The sequence below is a fragment of the Bubalus bubalis genome, chromosome 6 (genome assembly GCF_019923935.1).
Source record: "Bubalus bubalis isolate 160015118507 breed Murrah chromosome 6, NDDB_SH_1, whole genome shotgun sequence".
Lineage (NCBI taxonomy): Eukaryota > Metazoa > Chordata > Mammalia > Artiodactyla > Bovidae > Bubalus > Bubalus bubalis.
This window is the reverse complement of record NC_059162.1, coordinates 17,700,877-17,720,463: the sequence shown is the minus strand read 5'-3', so window position 1 is coordinate 17,720,463 and position 19,587 is coordinate 17,700,877. Positions and strand designations below refer to the sequence as shown.

General features: G+C 40.9%; 2 long non-coding RNA genes across 2 annotated transcripts; both read left to right on the top strand.

The window, feature by feature from the left end:
• The first annotated feature begins 664 nt into the window (after window positions 1-664).
• Window positions 665-2,570, top strand: LOC102400712. The gene is made up of 2 exons (XR_326839.3): window positions 665-1,021; window positions 1,937-2,570. It is a non-coding gene; the product is annotated as an uncharacterized LOC102400712 (long non-coding RNA).
• Window positions 2,571-17,579: 15,009 nt separating this feature from the next.
• Window positions 17,580-19,158, top strand: LOC112585555. The gene is made up of 2 exons (XR_003109983.2): window positions 17,580-17,823; window positions 18,555-19,158. It is a non-coding gene; the product is annotated as an uncharacterized LOC112585555 (long non-coding RNA).
• Window positions 19,159-19,587: the final 429 nt, after the last annotated feature.

The window sequence follows — 19,587 nt, the reverse complement described above, 5'->3', positions numbered from 1 at the left end:
TGGCTCATAGTGATTTCAACCTTCATTTAAAAAAAAAGTTGCTTTATGGCATTATTTACCAGATTGGGCCTTTCGATATTTCAAAGGAAAAGGACGTCAGAAAATTTGAACAATACTATAAGCTTATTTCATAGAGTGAAATAGTACAAAGAAGACAGTTGGGAGAAATTATGTAGGAGTAGGTGGTACATCACATTGGGGAGTTATGTGCAAAAATCTTGCTTTCTGTTGTTGGTCTAGAGTCTGAGCTGCGCAATACCTGAATTACAGTAGATGATGCTAACTCTTAGTGAATTCCCTGTGACCCAAGGTGAAACAGGTTTCTAAAGGCTGCAAGAATCAGCTTGACATCTTTTATCTGAGGGAGAAAAGCAGTGAAAGGAGGCTCCTAGAGGTCACCACTTTACTGAACATATCTAAGTATTATGATGGGAAGGCTGGAGACATGATCTGCAACCTGCCCTCGGTCCATTTTAGAAGAAGAAAGGAGACAGATTAGGAGGTCATGGATCAAAGGGGAAATCATTATAAGAAGGACCTGAGGTAAAGAGAAAGGTGTCACTAGATAGCCAGGCTCTTTTCAACCCAGGATGTACAACAAAATGGCAACCAGTTCAAGTGGAACAAGGCAGGCACTTTGATAATTCATTGAAGGTGAAAGGTATCAAAGAGGAGTCTTCTCCAATCAAGAAAGGGAGGCTTTGACTCCAAGTTAAAGAACCCTCCCAAATCCTCCCACTGCCATAAATCCCTGAAACTGAGAGCTTAAGGCAGGGATTGTGTGAGTCATGGGGAGATAATCCAGTGAGAAGATCCTGGAGCAGGACATTTCCTCTTTCTGGAGTCCCTGTCAAGCCACTTATGGATGGATTTGCATTTCGGTTGGGAAATGACTGAACCGGGCCTGTTTTGGCAGCTCTGCTTCCTCCTGGGTGGGGCAGCAAGTCCCTATAAAAAGGCCCTCTGCTGCATCACTGCCATCCTCCTGCTACTCAAGTCCGGATAGACTTTGGAGAACCTGGTGAGTCTGAGTCTTCAGTTCAGCTTTATTCTTGGGCTCTCTACTTATGAATTAATTCTGGCTATAGCAAATTTGGTGTGTCCAAAGTTATTGTCATGACTTAGTGCTCCTTAGTGGATGGGAGCTTGGAATTTGAACACAGTGATATACAGTATTTATTAAGTTTCTGGTACAGAGTTTGAATTCCTTTAAGGAAGAGATTAAAACAAAATCTGTGACAAGAAGAGGTAAAGAACGGAGCACTTTTCCTCTTTCTGTTTCTTTCTTCTGTCCTTCTGCTGTTATTTAAGAGGCATTTATCTTTGAAGGTGCGGGGTCCTTGTATCCTTCCTGGTGGCCATTTGCTCTGTACACAGGTCATACTTCTGGGACCTCATGAGAGATAATGATGATGAGAATTGCTTGTGAGTTTACCCAGGATTTTGGAACTTGATGGCCTTATTGAAGATGCTGTTTTCAGAAAAAAATAAAAAAGAATAGAACATACTGGATGCTTGGGGCTGGTGCACTGGGACGACCCAGAGGGATGGAATGGGGAGGGAGGAGGGAGGAGGGTTAGGATGGGGAACACATGTATACCTGTGGCGGATTCATTTTGATATTTGGCAAAACTAATACAATTATGTAAAGTTTAAAAATAAAATAAATAAAAAAAAAAAGAACAACATTGATTGGTTTTCTGAAAAAAAATTTTTTTTCTTAATGTTGTATGTTAAAAGAAAAGATTTTCTCTGAGCCAATAATACAATTTGTTGAAGAGGGAGAGAGAGGCCAGAAGGTCATTGAAAGGGATTAAAGGGATCAAACCACATTCTTAGAGACTGGAGAGAGTCTATCTGATATTATTACATGAGCTCAGACTTCTCTCCCTGTAGCAGTCCCTTCTTGTGAACACTGTCATGTAATTTCTTTCAGATTCTAAGACTCCAGAAAGATGTCTCAGCAGCAGCAGCAGTGCAAGCAGCCCTGCCAGGCACCTCCAGTAGTGTGCCCACCCAAGTGCCCTGAGCCCTGCCCACCTCCAAAGTGCCCTGAGCCATGCCCACCTCAGCAGTGCCAGCAGAAATGCCCTCCTGTGCCACCTCCCCAACAATGCCAGGAGAAGTGCCCACCCAAGTGCAAGTAACAGCATCAGCTTTTATCCGGATCAGGAAAGGATGAGGACAACTGGCTCACCTAGCTCCACAGCTCCACCTTCATCTTCTCTTTAAAGCCTATCCTGGATACAGAATAGGCTTCTCCACCCTTCAGCCAGCAGTATGCCTGTGGTGATTCCTGACTGCCAGAGGTTTCCTTCCTGAGGCTGCTACACCACTTGCCTCTGGGAAGACAGCTGAGAAAACAGTGCTTCAGAGGGAAGAGCAACAGCTCTCCTCCTGGACACCATCAGAAGATTCTTTCCCTGTCTTTTGTGTCTGTCTGTCACCTGGGCAGGGGTTTCTACCAACTAAACAACTGTTACTTGTTCTCCACTTTCTGAATAAGCTACAATTTTCTTTTGTGATGGTAAAAAAAAATTTTTTTCCTATTAAAAGCACTTGCAGCCATAGCATATTGTGTTTGGGTTTATTGTTATCCTTCTTTGATCCTAAAGTTACAGCTCCCACAATCGATGTTGTCTGAATTTTGAGTAATATCAGAGATCCTTTCTGATCTTCCCTGATGGGTCAGTGGTAAAGAATCAGCCTGCCAATGCAGGAGACATGGGTTCGATCCCTGATCCAGGAAGATCCCACGTTCCATGGAGCAACTAAGCCCATGTGACACAACTATTGAGCCTGTGCTCTAGAGCCCAGAAACCGCAACTACTGGAGCCCACATGCTGCAACTACTGAAGTCCAAGCGCCCTAGAGCGTGTGCTCCACAACAAGAGAAGTCAGTTCAGCGTGAAGTCCGCACACCACAACCAGATAGAAGCCCTGCCTCATGGCAATTAGAGAAAAGCCCATGTAGCAATGAAGACCCAGCATTGCCAATATAAATTAATAAATAAATACACTGTTTAAAACAGAAAGAAAGCTCTTTTTAAAAAAGATTATTTCTGGCAGAGGAGCTAAGATGGTGGAGGAATAGGACGGGGAGACCACTCTCTCCACCACAAATTCATCAAAAGAACATTTAAATGCCGAGTAAATTTCACAAAACAACTTCTGAAAGCTGGCAGAGGACATCAGGTACCTGGAGAAGCAGCCCATTGTCTTCGAAAGGAGTAGCAAAAAATATAAAAGACAAAAAAAGAGACAAAAGAGGGAGGGATGGAGCTCCGTCCTGGGAAGTTAGTCTTAAAAAAAGAGAAGTTTCCAAACACCAGGAAACACTCTCACTGCAGAGTCTGTGCCGAGCCTTGGAAGCACAGAGGGCAACATAACAGGGAGGAAAAATAAATAAACAATTAAAATCCACAGATTACGAGCCCAGCAGTAATTCCCCCAGTGGAGAAGCAGCGCAGACGCCTACACCCACCACTAGCAAGCGGGAGCTGGGCAGGGAGGCGCGGGCTGCATCGCTTCGAGTAAGGATCTGGCCTGAATGCCCCGAGTGCTATATGAGTGAACTAACTTGGGCTAGCAAACCAGACTGTGAGATAACTACCACGCGAAAAGCCAGCCCTAACCTAAGACACCTCCAGGCCCGTGCACAGAACAAAGGACGAACAGAGATAGCCGGCTGCAGACCATCCCCCTCTGGTGACAGGCAGCCAGAGCCAGAAGGGGGCAATTGCAGCCTCAGAGAGACATTATCTATAAAACTGTAAGCAGGCTTCTTTGCTAACTAAGACTTCTTGGGGTTCTGGACGGTCAACATCTGCCTGAGAAGGTGCGCCGGTTGTACACCCAGAAAACCGAGTGGCAGGGACTGGGGAGGTGATAAGTCGCAGTGACCACGCTCGCCAAACACTTCATCACCTGAGCTGCTCAGACCTGGGAAGGGCACAAAACGCAGGCCCAACCAAGTCTGCGCCTCTGAGGACTACCCAAGTGCCTGAACCTGAGTGGCTTAGACCTGGGAGGTGCATGCAGCCCAGGGCCGGCCTCGGATGGTTCCCAGCGGAGCAACCTAGAGCCTGAGCAGTGCGGGCAGGGAGGGTACATGCACCGTGAGTGGGGAAGACCCAGTGTGGCTGAGGCACTGAGAGCACATACCTGTGTTATTTGTTTGCAGCGTCCCTCCCTCCCCACAGTGCGACTGAACAAGTGAACCTAAAAGAAAGTGTCCACCACCGCCCCCTTTGTCTCAGGGTGGAAACCAGACACTGAAGAGACCAGCAAACAAAAGAAGTTATAACAGAGGGAACCGCCTTGGAAGTGACAGGTGCAATAGATTAAAACCCTGTTGTTAGTACCGACTACATAGGAAGGGGCCTATAGATCTTGAGAAATATAAGCAGGACCAAGGAACTATCCGAAAATGAACCGACCCCACAATACCCACAACAACAGCAGAGAAAGTCCTTGATATATTTTTACTATCTTTACGATCATTTTTTCTTCTTTTTTCAAATTTTTTTAAAAAATTTAAGTCCTCTATTACTCCTTTAATTTTCACTTTTATAACCTACTATTACTTTGCAAAAAAAAAAAAAAAAAGACCCAATTTTTTAAAAAGCCATCTTGATATATATTTTTTAAACAATTTTTGTGACTTGTTTTTTTCTTTCTCTTTCTTTTTTTCCCCCCTTCTTTTCTTTAACATTGTATTTTTGAAATTCCAAACTCTACACTAGATTTTTAATTTTTGCTTTTTGGTATTTGTTATCAACTTTGTACCTATATTTTCTTTATAATTTTTGTGACATTTTTTCCCCTCTCTTTCTTTTTCTTCTTCTTTTCTTTAACATTGTATTTTTGAAATTCCAAACTCTACTCTAGATTTTTGATTTTTGCTTTTTGGTATTTGTTATTAATTTTGTACCTTTAAGAACCCAATCTTCAGTACCCATTTTTACTTGGGAGCGAGATTACTGGCTTGACTGCTGTCTCCCTCTTTGGACTCTCCTTTTTCTCCACCAGGTCGCCTGTGTCTCCTCCCTAACCCCTCTCTGCTCTACCCAACTCTGTGAATTTCTGTGTGTTCCAGATGATGGAGAACACTTAGAGAACTGATTACTGGCTGGATCTATCTCTCTCCTTTTCATTCCCCACTTTTATCCTCCTGACCACCTCTGTCTCCTTCCTCCCTCACCTCTTCTCTGTATAACTGCGTGAACATCTCTGAGTGGTGCACATAAGGAAGTGATTACTGGCTAGCCTGCTCTCTCCTCTTTTGATTCCACCTCATCTCATTCGGGTCACCTCTAACTCCCTCCTCCCTCTTCTGTTGTCCATGTAACTCTGTGAACCTCTCTGGGTGTCACTCACTGTGGAGAAACTTTTCATCTTTAACCTAGATGTTTTATCAATGGTGCTGTATAGAAGGAGAAGTTTTGAGACTACTGTAAAAATAAGACTAAAAACCTGAAGCAGGGGGCTTAAGTCCAAACCTTGACTCCAGGGAACTCCTGACTCCAGGGAACATTAATTGACAGGAGTTCATCAAATGCCTCCATACCTACACTGAAACCAAGTACCACACAAGGGCCAACAAGTTCCAGAGCAAGACATACCATGCAAATTCTCCAGCAACACAGGAACACAGCCCTGAGCTCCAATATACAGCCTGCCAAAAGTTACCACAAAACTATAGACAGCTCATAACTCATTACTGGACACTTCATTGCACTCCAGAGAGAAGAAATCCAGCTCCACCCACCAGAACATCGACACAAGCTTCCCTAACCAAGAAACCTTGACAAGCCACCTGTACAAACCCACACACAGTGAGGAAGCTCCACAATAAAGAGAACTCCACAAACTGCCAGAATACAGAAAGGACACCCCAAACTCAGCAATTTAAACAAGATGGAGAGACAGAGGAATAGCCAGCAGGTAAAGGAACAGGATAAATGCCCACCAAACCAAACAAAAGAGGAAGAGATAGGGAATCTACCTGATAAAGAATTCCGAATAATGATAGTGAAATTGATCCAAAATCTTCAAATCAAAATGGAATCACAGATTAATAGCCTGGAGACAAGGATTGAGAAGATGCAAGAAAGGTTTAACAAGGACCTAGAATAAATTAAAAAGAGACAATATATAATGAATAATGCAATAAATGAGATTAAAAAAAACTCTGGAGGCAACAAATAGTAGAATAAGAGAGGCAGAAGATAGGATTAGTGAATTAGAAGATAGAATGGTAGAAATAAATGAATCAGAGAGGAAAAAAGAAAAACGAATTAAAAGAAATGAGGACAATCTCAGAGACCTCCAGGACAATATTAAACACTACAACATTCGAATCATAGGGGTCCCAGAAGAAGAAGACAAAAAGAAAGACCATGAGAAAATACTTGAGGAGATAATAGTTGAAAACTTCCCTAAAATGGGGAAGGAAATAATCGCTCAAGTCCAAGAAACCCAGAGAGTCCCAAACAGGATAAACCCAAGGCAAAACACCCCAAGACACATATTAATCAAATTAACAAAGATCAAACACAAAGAACAAATATTAAAAGCAGCAAGGGAAAAACAACAAATATCACACAAGGGAATTCCTATAAGGATAACAGCTGATATTTCAATAGAAACTCTTCAAGCCAGGACGGAATGGCAAGACATACTTAAACTGATGAAAGAAAATAACCTACAGCCCAGATTACTGTACCCAGCAAGGATCTCATTCAAATATGAAGGAGAAATCAAAAGCTTTACAGACAAGCAAAAGCTGAGAGAATTTAGCACCACCAAACCAGCTCTCCAACAAATACTAAAGGATATTCTCTAGACAGGAAACACAAAAGGGTGTATAAACTCAAACCCCAAACAATAAAGTAAATGGCAACGGGATGATACCTATCAATAATTACCTTAAATGTAAATGGGTAGAATGCCCCAACCAAAAGACAAGACTGGCTGAATGGATACAAAAACAAGATGCCTATATATGTTGTCTACAAGAGACCCACCTCAAAACAGGGGACACATACAGACTGAAAGTGAAGGGCTGGAAAAAGATTTTCCATGCAAATAGAGACCAAAAGAAAGCAGGAGTAACGATACTCATATCAGATAAAATAGACTTTAAAACAAAGGCTGTGAAAAGAGACAAAGAAGGACACTACATAATGATCAAAGGATCAATCCAAAAAGAAGATATAACAATTATAAATACATATGCACCCAACATAGGAACACCGCAATATGGAAGACAAATGCTAAAAAGTATGAAGGGGGGAATTAACAATAACACAATAATATTGGAAGACTTTAATACCCTACTTACACCTATGGATAGATCAACTAAACAGAAAATTAACAAGGAAACACAAACTTTAAACGAAACAATAGACCAGTTAGACCTAATTGATATCTATAGGACATTTCACCCCAAAACAATGAATTAAATCTTTTTCTCAAGTGCACACGGAACCTTCTCCAGGATAGATCACATCCTGGGCCATAAATCTAGCCTTGGTAAATTCAAAAAAAATGAAATCATTCCAAGCATCTTTTCTGACCACAATGCAGTAAGATTAGATCTCAATTACAGGAGAAAAACTATTAAAAATTCCAATGCAGGGAGGCTGAACAACACGCGGCTGAATAACCACAAATCAGAGAAGAAATCAAAAAAGAAATAAAAATTTTCATAGAAACAAATGAAAATGAAAACAACAACCCAAAACCTGTGGGACACTGTAAAAGCAGTCCTAAGGGGAAAGTTCATAGCAATACAGGCATACCTCAAGAAAGAAGAAAAAAGTCAAATAAATAACCTAACTCAACACCTAAAGCAACTAGAAAAGGAAGAAGTGAAGAACCCCAGGGTTAGTAGAAGGAAAGATATCTTAAAAATTAGGGCAGAAATAATTGCAAAAGAAACAAAAGAGACCATAGCAAAAATCAACAAAGCCAAAAGCTGGTTCTTTGAAAGGATAAATAAAATTGACAAACCATTAGCCAGACTCATCAAGAAACAAAGGGAGAAAAATCAAACCAATAAAATTAGAAATGAAAATGGAGAGATTACAACAGACAATACAGAAATACAAAGGATCATAAGAGACTACTATCAACAATTATATGCCAATAAAATGGACAATGTGAAAGAAATGGACAAATTCTTAGAAAAGTACAACTTTCCAAAACTGGACCAGGAAGAAATAGAAAATTTTAACAGACCCGTCACAAGCACAGAAATTGAAACTGTAATCAGAAATCTTCCAGCAAACAAAAGCCCAGGTCCAGATGGCTTCACAGCTGAATTCTATCAAAAATTTAGAGAAGAGCTAACACCTATCCTACTCAAACTCTTCCAGAAAATTTCAGAGGAAGGTAAACTTCCAAACTCATTCTATGAGTTTGAAACTCAGTTTCAAACTCTCCCTAATACCAAAACCTGACAAAGATGTCACAAAAAAAGAAAACTACAGACCAATATCACTGATGAATGTAGATGCAAAAATCCTTAACAAAATTCTAGCAATCAGAATCCAACAACACATTAAAAAAATCATACATGATGACCAAGTGGGCTTTATCCCAGGGATGCAAGGATTCTTCAATATCCGCAAATCAATCAATGTAGTATACCACATTAACAAATTGAAAAATAAAAACCATATGATTATCTCAATAGATGCAGAGAAAGCCTTTCACAAAATTCAATATCCATTTATGATAAAAAAAAAAAAAAACTCTCCAGAGGTCAGGAATAGAAGGAACATACCTCAATATAATAAAAGCTATATATGACAAACCCACAGCAAACATTATCCTCAGTGGTGAAAAATTGAAAGCATTTCCCCTAAAGTCAGGAACAAGACAAGGGTGCCCACTTTCACCTTTACTATTCAACATAGTTTTGGAAGTTTTGGCCGCAGCAATCAGAGCAGAAAAAGAAATAAAAGGAATCCAAGTTGGAAAAGAAGAAGCAAAACTCTCACTGTTTGCAGATGACATGATCCTCTACATAGAAAACCCTAAAGACTCCACCAGAAAATTACTAGAACTAATCAATGATTATAGTAAAGTTTCAGGATATAAAATCAACACACAGAAATCCCTGGCATTCCTATACACTAATAATGAGAAAATGGAAAGAGAAATTAAGGAAACAATTCCATTCACCATTGCAACGGAAAGAAAAAAATACTTAGGAATATATCTACCTAAAGAAACTAAAGACCTATATATAGAAAACTATAAAACACTGGTGAAAGAAATCAAAGAGGACACTAATAGATGGAAAAATATACCATGTACATGGATTGGAAGAATCAATAGAGTGAAAATGAGTATACTACCCAAAGCAATTTATAGATTCAGTGCAATCCTTATGAAGCTACCAATGGTATTCTTCACAGAGCTAGAACAAATAATTTCACAATTTGTATGGAAATACAAAAAACCTCGAATAGCCAAAGCAATCTTGAGAAAGAAGAATGGAACTGGAGGAATCAACCTACCTGAATTCAGGCTCTACTACAAAGCCACGGTCATCAAGACAGTATGGTACTGTCACAAAGACAGAAATATTGATCAATGGAACAAAATAGAAAGCCCAGAGATAAATGCACGCACCTATGGACACCTTATCTTTGCCAAAGGAGGCAAGAATATACAATGGATTAAAGACAACCTCTTTAACAAGTGGTGCTGGGAAAACTGGTCAACCACTTGTAAAAGAATGAAACTAGAACACTTTCTAACACCATTAACAAAAATAAACTCAAAATGGATTAAAGATCTCAACGTAAGACCACAGACTATAAAACTCCTAGAGGAGAACATAAGCAAAACACTCTCCAACATACATCACAGCAGGATCCTCTATGACCCACCTCCCAGAATATTGGAAATAAAAGCAAAATTAAACAAATGGGACCTAATTAAACTTAAAAGCTTCTGCACAACAAAGGAAACTCTAAGCAAGGTGAAAAAACAGCCTTCAGAATGGGAGAAAATAATAGCAAATGAAGCAACTGACAAACAACTAATCTCAAAAATATACAAGCAACTCCTACAGCTCAATTCCAGAAAAATAAATGACCCAATCAAAAAATGGGCCAAAGAACTAAATAGACATTGCTCCAAAGAAGACATACAGATGGCTAACAAACACAAGAAAAGATGCTCAACATCACTCATTATCAATGAAATGCAAATCAAAACCACAGTGAGGTACCATTTCACACCAGTCAGAATGGCTGCAATCCAAAAGTCTACAAGTAATAAATGCTGGAGAGGGTGTGGAGAAAAGGGAACCCTCTTACACTCTTGGAGGGAATGCAAACTGGTACAGCAACTATGGAGCACAGTGTGGAGATTCCTTAAAAAACTGGAAATAGAACTGCCTTATGATCCAGCAATCCCACTGCTGGGCATACACACTGAGCAAATGAGAATCGAAAGAGACACGTGTACCCCAATGATTATCACAGCACTGTTTATAATAGCCAGGACATGGAAGCAACCTAGATGTCCATCAGCAGATGAATGGATAAGAAAGCTGTGGTACATATACACAATGGAGTATTACTCAGCTATTAAAAAGAATACATTTGAGTCAGTTCTAATGAGATGGATGAAACTGGAGTCTATTATACAGAGTGAAGTAAGCCAGAAAGAAAACCACCAATACAGTATACTAACACGTATATATGGAATTTAGAAAGATGGTAATGATAACCTTGTATGTGAGAAAGCAAAAGAGACACTGATGTATAGAACAGTCTTTTGCACTCTGTGAGAGAGGGAGAAGGTGGGATGATTTGGGAGAAGGACATTGAAACATGTATAATATCATATATGAAACAGATTGCCAGTCCAGGTTAAATGCATGATACTGGATGCTTGGGCCTGGTGCATTGGGAAGACCCAGAGAGATGTTACGGGGAGGGAGGAGGGAGGGGGGTTCAGGATGGGGAACACCTGTATACCTGTGGCAGATTCATGTTGATGTATGGCAAAACCAATACAATATTGTAAAGTAATTAACCTCCAATTAAAATAAATAAATTTATATTTAAAAAAAAGAAAAAGAAAATCTAACTTACCTTGCCAAAAAAAAAAAAAACTTAACTCACAACTCTCAAGTTGTACATCCTTTTTAGTCGACAGCTTAATTCTTAATTTTGGCCTATCACACTGGCAAAAATATAAATATCCATTGTTAGGAGGGTACAGGAAAAGTGTATGAGAGAGTATACTCTCATACACAGTGGAATTGCTCACTCAAAGCCTTAAAAAGTTGTGGAAAATGAAGTATTTCCTGCTATATCAGTGGACAAGAAATGTCATAGCTATTGCAATTCTGGCCCTCCAAATGTGAATTTCTGAGCCATGCTAACAAGAGGAACTCCCTACAAGAGGAACTTAAGGATGTCACAGTCATCAGTGGTTACAGCTGTCCAGTGTGACCTAAGGGAATTCATGAAGAGAAGAATATATCTGTAAAAATGCAGGGTACTGGTCCTAGATAGGCGAGATGCAGGTGAAAGGAATGACTTTAATAGTCCGATTCTTGCATCTTCCCATACAGGCAAGAACCCTAAATTTCTTAACTTGATATCTAGTTTTCCTTACTTAACAATAATCTTTGATGTTCAGACTGCCTGCCTGCTTTGCTGCAAACTTGTATATAGCCTGACTCCCTCTCCTGCCTCTGGGAAGCAGTTCCTCAGGGCTACTGAGATGCTGTCTCCCAGGGAGTCCTAAACATTCCCACCAAATAAAACATTTCTCAACTTTCAAAAAACAAAAAAAGAAGGTGAAAGAGGAGATTGAAAATGCTGGCTTAAAACTGAACATTCAAAAAACTAAAATCATGGCATCTGGTCCCATCAGTTCAATTCAGTTCAGTTCAGTCGCTCAGTCGTGTCTGACTCTTTGCAACCCCATGAATCGTAGCACGCCAGGCTTCCCTGTCCATCACCAACTCCAGGAGTTCACCCAAACTCATGTACATCGAGTCAGTGATGCCATCCAGCCATCTCATCCTCTGTCATCCCCTTCTCCTCCTGCCCCCAATCCCTCCCAGCATCAGAGTCTTCCAATGAGTCAACTCTTCACATGAGATGGCCAAAGTATTGGAGTTTCAGCCTCAGCATCATCACTTCATGGCAAATAGATGGGGAAACATTGGAAACAGAATTCTGAATACTCTGAATTCTTTATCAGATAAATTGCCTGTTTCTTCTTCATTTATTTGGTCTTCTGGGTTTTTACTTTGCTTCTCCATCTGCAACATATTTCTCTGTCATTTCATTTTGTCTATCTTACTGTTTTTATGGTCTCCTTTTCACAGGTGGCAGGGTGTTTTTTCCGTTTGCTTCTGTTGTCAGTCCCCTGGTAGGTGAGACTGGTCCAGGGGCTTGTGTAAGCTTCCTGGTGAGAGGGCTTAGTGCCTGTGCTCTGGCGATTGGAACTGAGCCTTTTCCCTCTGATAAGTAGGGTGTTTGGGGATGTCTGTGAGCATAGAATTACTAGGCAGCCTATCTACTGGTGGGAGAGGCTGTATTTCTGTCTTGTGCTTTTTTGGCATGGAGTCTATAGGCACTGGAGTCTATAGGCAGTTGGGTGGAGTGAGGGCTTGGTGTTGAAATACACACTTCCAGGATAGCACATGTGAATTAATATTCTATGGACCCCAGATTCTCTGGCAGTACGGCGTCCTGGACTCAGTGCTCCCATCACAGAGGTACAGAGGTCTGATTCCCACTGGGGAACCAAGAGTCCACAAGCCACAACTGTGGCCAGAGAAAAGAAGAAAAATAAATAAAAGGAAAGAAAAAAAAACAAAACCCAAGACAAACAGTAAAAATATAAAAAGACAGCAACAACAACAAAATACTGACACACACACACAAAGAAAACAGACACACTAAACACAACACAAATGATAGCAGCAAAACCAAACTTACAGAAACAAAGAAGCAGAGATAATAGACAAAAAAGAAACAAAACTAAGAAGATAACAAACAATGAACTCAAAAATGAGGCTAATAAATAAAGACTAAGCTAACAAAAAGTGAAAAGTAAATCAAACAATAGAAAGCAATCTAAAAAAAATAAATGGAAAGAAAACATACAGCAAACACATAAAAGCAATCAAAAATAAAAGACGATAAAAACAACAACTGAACAAAATGAAACAAAGCAAAGCAGAACAATAGCAATAAAAATATTTTCCTGGAGCTTCCTCTGTCAGTGTCCTTCCTCCTACAGGGAGCCAGAGCCAACCCCTGCCTCCCCAAGAATCCTTCCAAAACTTCTAGATAAGTCTCTGGATCTGCTGTGGGCACTGCAGAACCAGCTCAGACCCAACTGCCCAAACTCCAATGTGTCCATGCCCCCAAAGTTCACTGCTGCTAAAGCTGGACTAGTCTCAGAGGTAACACTCATTATCTATTCAGATATTCCACAGACACAGGATGTACAATCACAGAGAATTAACCCACAGCCTGTACAGATGCAGGGAGACATTTCTGCCCCTCTTCCTTAGTTGCAGTGCCCCAGGGGTTCAGCTTTGGTTTGGGCCCCACTTGTGTGTGTGTGTGTGTGTGTGTGTGTGTGTGTGTGTGTGTGCCACCCTCAGACATCTGTTCTGCATCCAGATGAGAGAGAGAGAAAATAGTGTCTGAGTGGCACACACTTACTCAGACCAGCAGCCACAATTGGAGTGTGCACAAATTGCCTGTGGTGATGTAGACCAGCAGGCAGTTGCAACAAATGGGGGCACACTTGCCCTGGAGGGATGCCCTCCCAGTTCCCAGAGGGGCAGGGGCTGGTATGTGGTGTGTGGACTGTAGTGGCCCTACCCTTTGCATGTGACTTAACAATGGTGCCTGGTTTCCTAGGCAGAACACACTTCCTCCAGTTGGCATTCCTAGCCTCAGAGCCTCTCACTCCTGTCCTCTGTTGTATCTGTGAAGCCAACAGTGATCCTCTCCCAGGATCCACTCTCTTAACCCCACACTTTAGCATTCAGCCCCCGGCAGCGCAAAGGCTCTCAAAGCTAATTCAAAACGTCGTTTTAAGAATGGCAACCCTCAGGACCACTGAGTCTACTTGTGTAGAAGAGGCCTTGGCTGGAGGGATGGGCAAGATGATTCAATGGGAGCCCCTCCCAGTGCCTCTGAAGGCCAAAGAAGTTGGCAGGTGGGAAAGGGGTTATGATGGCAGCCCTGCCCCTTGCATGCCACTCAACAATGACACCTAGCTTCTATGGTGTCCCAGGCTTTATCTGCAAACTTTCCCAGCTGTAGAACTCCTTACTCGTGTCCCTTCAGGCTGTCTTTTCACAACAACAACTGTTCCCTCCCTGAGTCTTCACTCCAAACCCCATGTTCCAGCACCCAGGCCCATCTGCAACAGGAGACACATGATTCAGGCTAGGATGAGCAGGGCTGTGGCACAGACCATGCATGAAATTCTTGGTTTTGCCTTTCACAGATCATCCTCTGCTTTGATCTCCTGAAGGCCCATTTCTGTCCCAGCTGATTTCCCCACTGTGATGGGCTTTTTCTGAGTTTTGGAGACCTCCCTCCATCTTCAGCTTCCTGTCAGTGTTGCTGGTCCCTGTTTGATTCCTCTTTTCTGTTTTACGTTTTTCATTTTGCCTGATTATGAGTGGATTTTTCTTGTACTTTTAGGTGTCCAAAGACCTCCTCTATTGTTCACCAAGTATTCTGTTGAGAATTATTCCATTTCTAGATGTATACTTTATATATATATATGTGTGTGTGTGTGTGTATGTGTGTGTGTGGAAGGACAAATTTCACAACCTCCTATTCTACCAACTTGACTTCTCCTCTTTATTATAATATTTTAAAAATATACAGTAGTCAGTGGAGATGTTGCTGAGCTAAAGGAAAATGTTGTGTCCTGACTTCTGGAACATGCATACCTGGTGACTTGTTTCAAGCTTTCAAAGTAATACTTTTCAAATATTTCTTCTTTCTCTTCCTCTACTTTCTTCTCTTTTTCTTCCCTTCCAATTTATAAAACTACATTCTTGAAAAGTTCGCTTATTATTTGGCAAGACAAGTTAGTAGGTCATTATTCGCACTGATTGCAGGAAGAAATAAGAAAGATATGCAAAGACTATTACTAAATGCATTGCCAACACATCAGTGTACTAAACTGGACAGTGAGGAGATATATTGATACATTAGCAAGTGAAGAGTAATATGGCAGAATGAAAGGTCTGAAGGGTTGAAGGAGAAGACAGAGAATAAACATTAAAAACTCTCAAAACTACTCTCTTTTAAAGATCTAAAACATGTTGGGATAGAGTAGAAGAAAACAAACTCATCAGATAAACCCTAAGCATGTATTTAACTATTTCAGACGTTTAGTTTTCTGATCCTCTCTCCCTTCCCAAACCTACTCTTAATCACTTGTATGTGGTGGTGTGAGTCTTAAATGATATCTTACATTCATTTTTGTTTTTATGCAATTTAAACCTGATATTTACTATTGGAATAAAAATGACTTAATCCTGGTAAAGTAATCTTCAGCATGAGACAGCATTCTAGGGGATTGTAGGGGTCTGGTAAAATGGGACATCCAGATTCCATTAACTGTGTTCCCACAGTCTACAGTAATATAAAGCCAGCGTTGTAACTTTTCTCCTAAACCAGACATGATTCCTCACCAGCCACAGCCTATTATGAAAATCTTCAGTGCCCAAGAGGACAGTACAGAAAAGAGGACAGTTCAGCTCCAGCTGAACAGAGGAACTGCAGACGACTTATTGAGAGCTAAATCTCTGAAAAGGCATAATGAAATATTATGCCAGGGCTGGGGAACATGCTAGGGCATTCTCTCTTGAACTTCAGTTATTCTCTAAAAATTCATTCTATTTGTCATATTTACACTTCACATGTATCATGTAATATTTATATTTTTACTTTAATCACTTTACACAAATGTCTTAAATTTTTAATTTGATTGAACATAGGAAATAATGTACATGAAATGGCAGGTGAAATTTTAAAATTATAATATAATACATGTTATATATTTTTTTATATGAGAGAGTGACAGACACAGAGAGAAACAGGAAAGAGAGATAAAGAGAGATTATAAATGCTGGAAAATTAAAAATCTGTGAAACTGAAAACCCGTGGAAGGCCATCAGGCAAGAGGATTATATGTTACCCAAGAAAGGCTTAGACTTTTGCTCTGTTCAGGCCTTCAGTGGATGAAGGACTACCCACCTTATAGAGGGAAACCTCCTTTACCCAGACCACTGATTTATATATTGAAAGGTGAAAGTGGCTAAGTTGTGTGTGACTCTTTGTGACCCCACGGAATGTAGCCCTCTCTCTTTGGGATTCTCCAGTCAAGAATACTTGAGTGGGTTACCATTTCCTTATCCAGGGGATTTTCCTGATCCAGTGAACAAACTGGCATTTCCTGCTTGTTAGGCAGACACTTGACCGCTGAGCCACCAGGGAAGCCCATCTCATTCAAAAACATCCTTAGAGAAATACATGGAATAATATTTGACCAATTATCTGGGCACCGTGTGCTAGTTTAAATGACTCATAAATTAACTATGCTTCCTTCCAGCATACCGACAAATTATATGAAGGAAGTGACCAGGAAAGAGGTTTATTTAACATATATTCCATGTAACCAGTAGGGTAAACCTAAAAAATTGGTTTATATTACAGTGAAATTCTTCTTAATGATTGAGAAGTTGTATATGAATGGCAATTAACTTCAATGACTGAATGGCTCATAGTGATTTCAACTTTCATTAAAAAATAATTGCTTTATGGCATTACTTACCAGATTGGGCTTTCGATATTTCAAAGGAGAAGGACATCAGAAAATTTGAACAATGCTCTGAGCTTACTTCATAGAGTGAAGTAGTACAAAGAGGACAGTTGGGAGATATCATGTAGGAGTAGGTGGTGGGTCATGTGGGTAGTTATGTGCAAAAATCTTGCTTTCTGTTGTTGGTCTAGAGTCTGAGCTGCGCAATACCTGAATTACAGTAGATGATGCTAACTCTTAGTGAATTCCCTGTGACCCAAGGTGAAACAGGTTTCTAAAGGCTGCAAGAATCAGCTTGACATCTTTTATCTGAGGGAGAAAAGCAGTGAAAGGAGGCTCCTAGAGGTCACCACTTTACTGAACATATCTAAGTATTATGATGGGAAGGCTGGAGACATGATCTGCAACCTGCCCTCGGTCCATTTTAGAAGAAGAAAGGAGACAGATTAGGAGGTCATGGATCAAAGGGGAAAGCATTATAAGAAGGACCTGAGGTAAAGAGAAAGGTGTCACTAGATAGCCAGGCTCTTTTCAACCCAGAATGTACAACAAAATGGCAACCAGTTCAAGTGGAACAAGGCAGGCACTTTGATAATTCATTGAAGGTGAAAGGTATCAAAGAGGAGTCTTCTCCAATCAAGAAAGGGAGGCTTTGACTCCAAGTTAAAGAACACTCCCAAAACCTCCCACTGCCATAAATCCCTGAAACTGAGAGCTTAAGGCAGGGATTGTGTGAGTCATGGGGAGATAATCCAGTGAGGAGATCCTGGAGCAGGACATTTCCTCTTTCTGGAGTCCCTGTCAAGCCACTTATGGATGGATTTGCATTTCGGTTGGGAAATGACTGAACCGGGCCTGTTTTGGCAGCTCTGCTTCCTCCTGGGTGGGGCAGCAAGTCCCTATAAAAAGGCCCTCTGCTGCATCACTGCCATCCTCCTGCTACTCAAGTCCGGATAGACTTTGGAGAACCTGGTGAGTCTGAGTCTTCAGTTCAGCTTTATTCTTGGGCTCTCTACTTATGAATTAATTCTGGCTATAGCAAATTTGGTGTGTCCAAAGTTATTGTCATGACTTAGTGCTCCTTAGTGGATGGGAGCTTGGAATTTGAACACAGTGATATACAGTATTTATTAAGTTTCTGGTACAGAGTTTGAATTCCTTTAAGGAAGAGATTAAAACAAAATCTGTGACAAGAAGAGGTAAAGAACGGAGCACTTTTCCTCTTTCTGTTTCTTTCGTCTGTCCTTCTGCTGTTATTTAAGAGGCATTTATCTTTGAAGGTGCGGGGTCCTTGTATCCTTCCTGGTGGCCATTTGCTCTGTACACAGGTCATACTTCTGGGACCTCATGAGAGATAATGATGATGAGAATTGCTTGTGAGCTTATCCAGGATTTTGGAACTTATGATGGCCTTATTGAAGATTCTGTTTTCAGAAAAAAAAAAAAGAATAGAACAACATTGATTTGTTTTCTGAAAAAAAAATTTTTTTAAGTTGTATGTTAAAAGAAAAGATTTTCTCTGAGCCAATAATACAATTTGTTGAAGAGGGAGAGAGAGGCCAGAAGGTCATTGAAAGGGATTAAAGGGATCAAACCACATTCTTAGAGACTGGAGAGAGTCTATCTGATATTATTACATGAGCTCAGACTTCTCTCCCTGTAGCAGTCCCTTCTTGTGAACACTGTCATGTAATTTCTTTCAGATTCTAAGACTCCAGAAAGATGTCTCAGCAGCAGCAGCAGCAGTGCAAGCAGCCCTGCCAGGCACCTCCAGTAGTGTGCCCACCCAAGTGCCCTGAGCCCTGCCCACCTCCAAAGTGCCCTGAGCCTTGCCCACCTCCAAAGTGCCAGCAGAAATGCCCTCCTGTGCCACCTCCCCAACAATGCCAAGAGAAGTGCCCACCCAAGTGCAAGTAACAGCATCAGCTTTTATCCGGATCAGGAAAGGATGAGGACAACTGACTCACCTAGCTCCACAGCTCCACCTTCATCTTCTCTTTAAAGCCTATCATGGATACAGAAGAAGCTTCTCCACCCTTCAGCCGGCAGTATGCCTGTGGTGAATCCTGACTGCCAGAGGTTTCCTTCCTGAGGCTGCTGTTCTGCTCTCCTCTGGGAAGACAGCTGAGAAAACATCCCAGAGCTTCAGATGGAAGAGCAGCAGCTTTTCTCCGGGGCACCATGGGAGGATTCTCTCCCTCCCTTGGGTCTGTCTGTCACCTGGGCAGGGGTTTCTACCAGCTGGTCAACTGTTGCTTATCTTCCTCTTCATGAATAAACTACAGTTCCTTTGGGTGATGTCAAAAAGTTTCCTTTCTTTAAAAACTGTTTTTAGTAATACTATACCATCATCAGATTTTGTTTCTATCCTTTGATGCCAAGGTTCAAGCTCTCACAATCAGCATTGTCTAAATTTTGAGTCATATCAAAGAATACTTCTATGTAATTTCAATTCCATGTTATTTCCTTGATTATCTCTTGATGGTTGAGGAACAAAATATTTACCTCTCCTAGTGTTCAGTCCCTTTAGTAAAATGTAGGGAAAATTGTATTTTCATTTCAAACTTCTGAGGAATCAATCTTCAATGAATGTGTATAATTTAGTTGGCACATGCCGGACTCACAATAGCACTTGGAAGACAGTTCAGCTCAGTTCAAGTCAGTCACTCATTCATGTCTGACTCTTTAGGACCCCATGGACTGCAGCATGCCAGGTTTCCCTCTCCAGGTCATCAC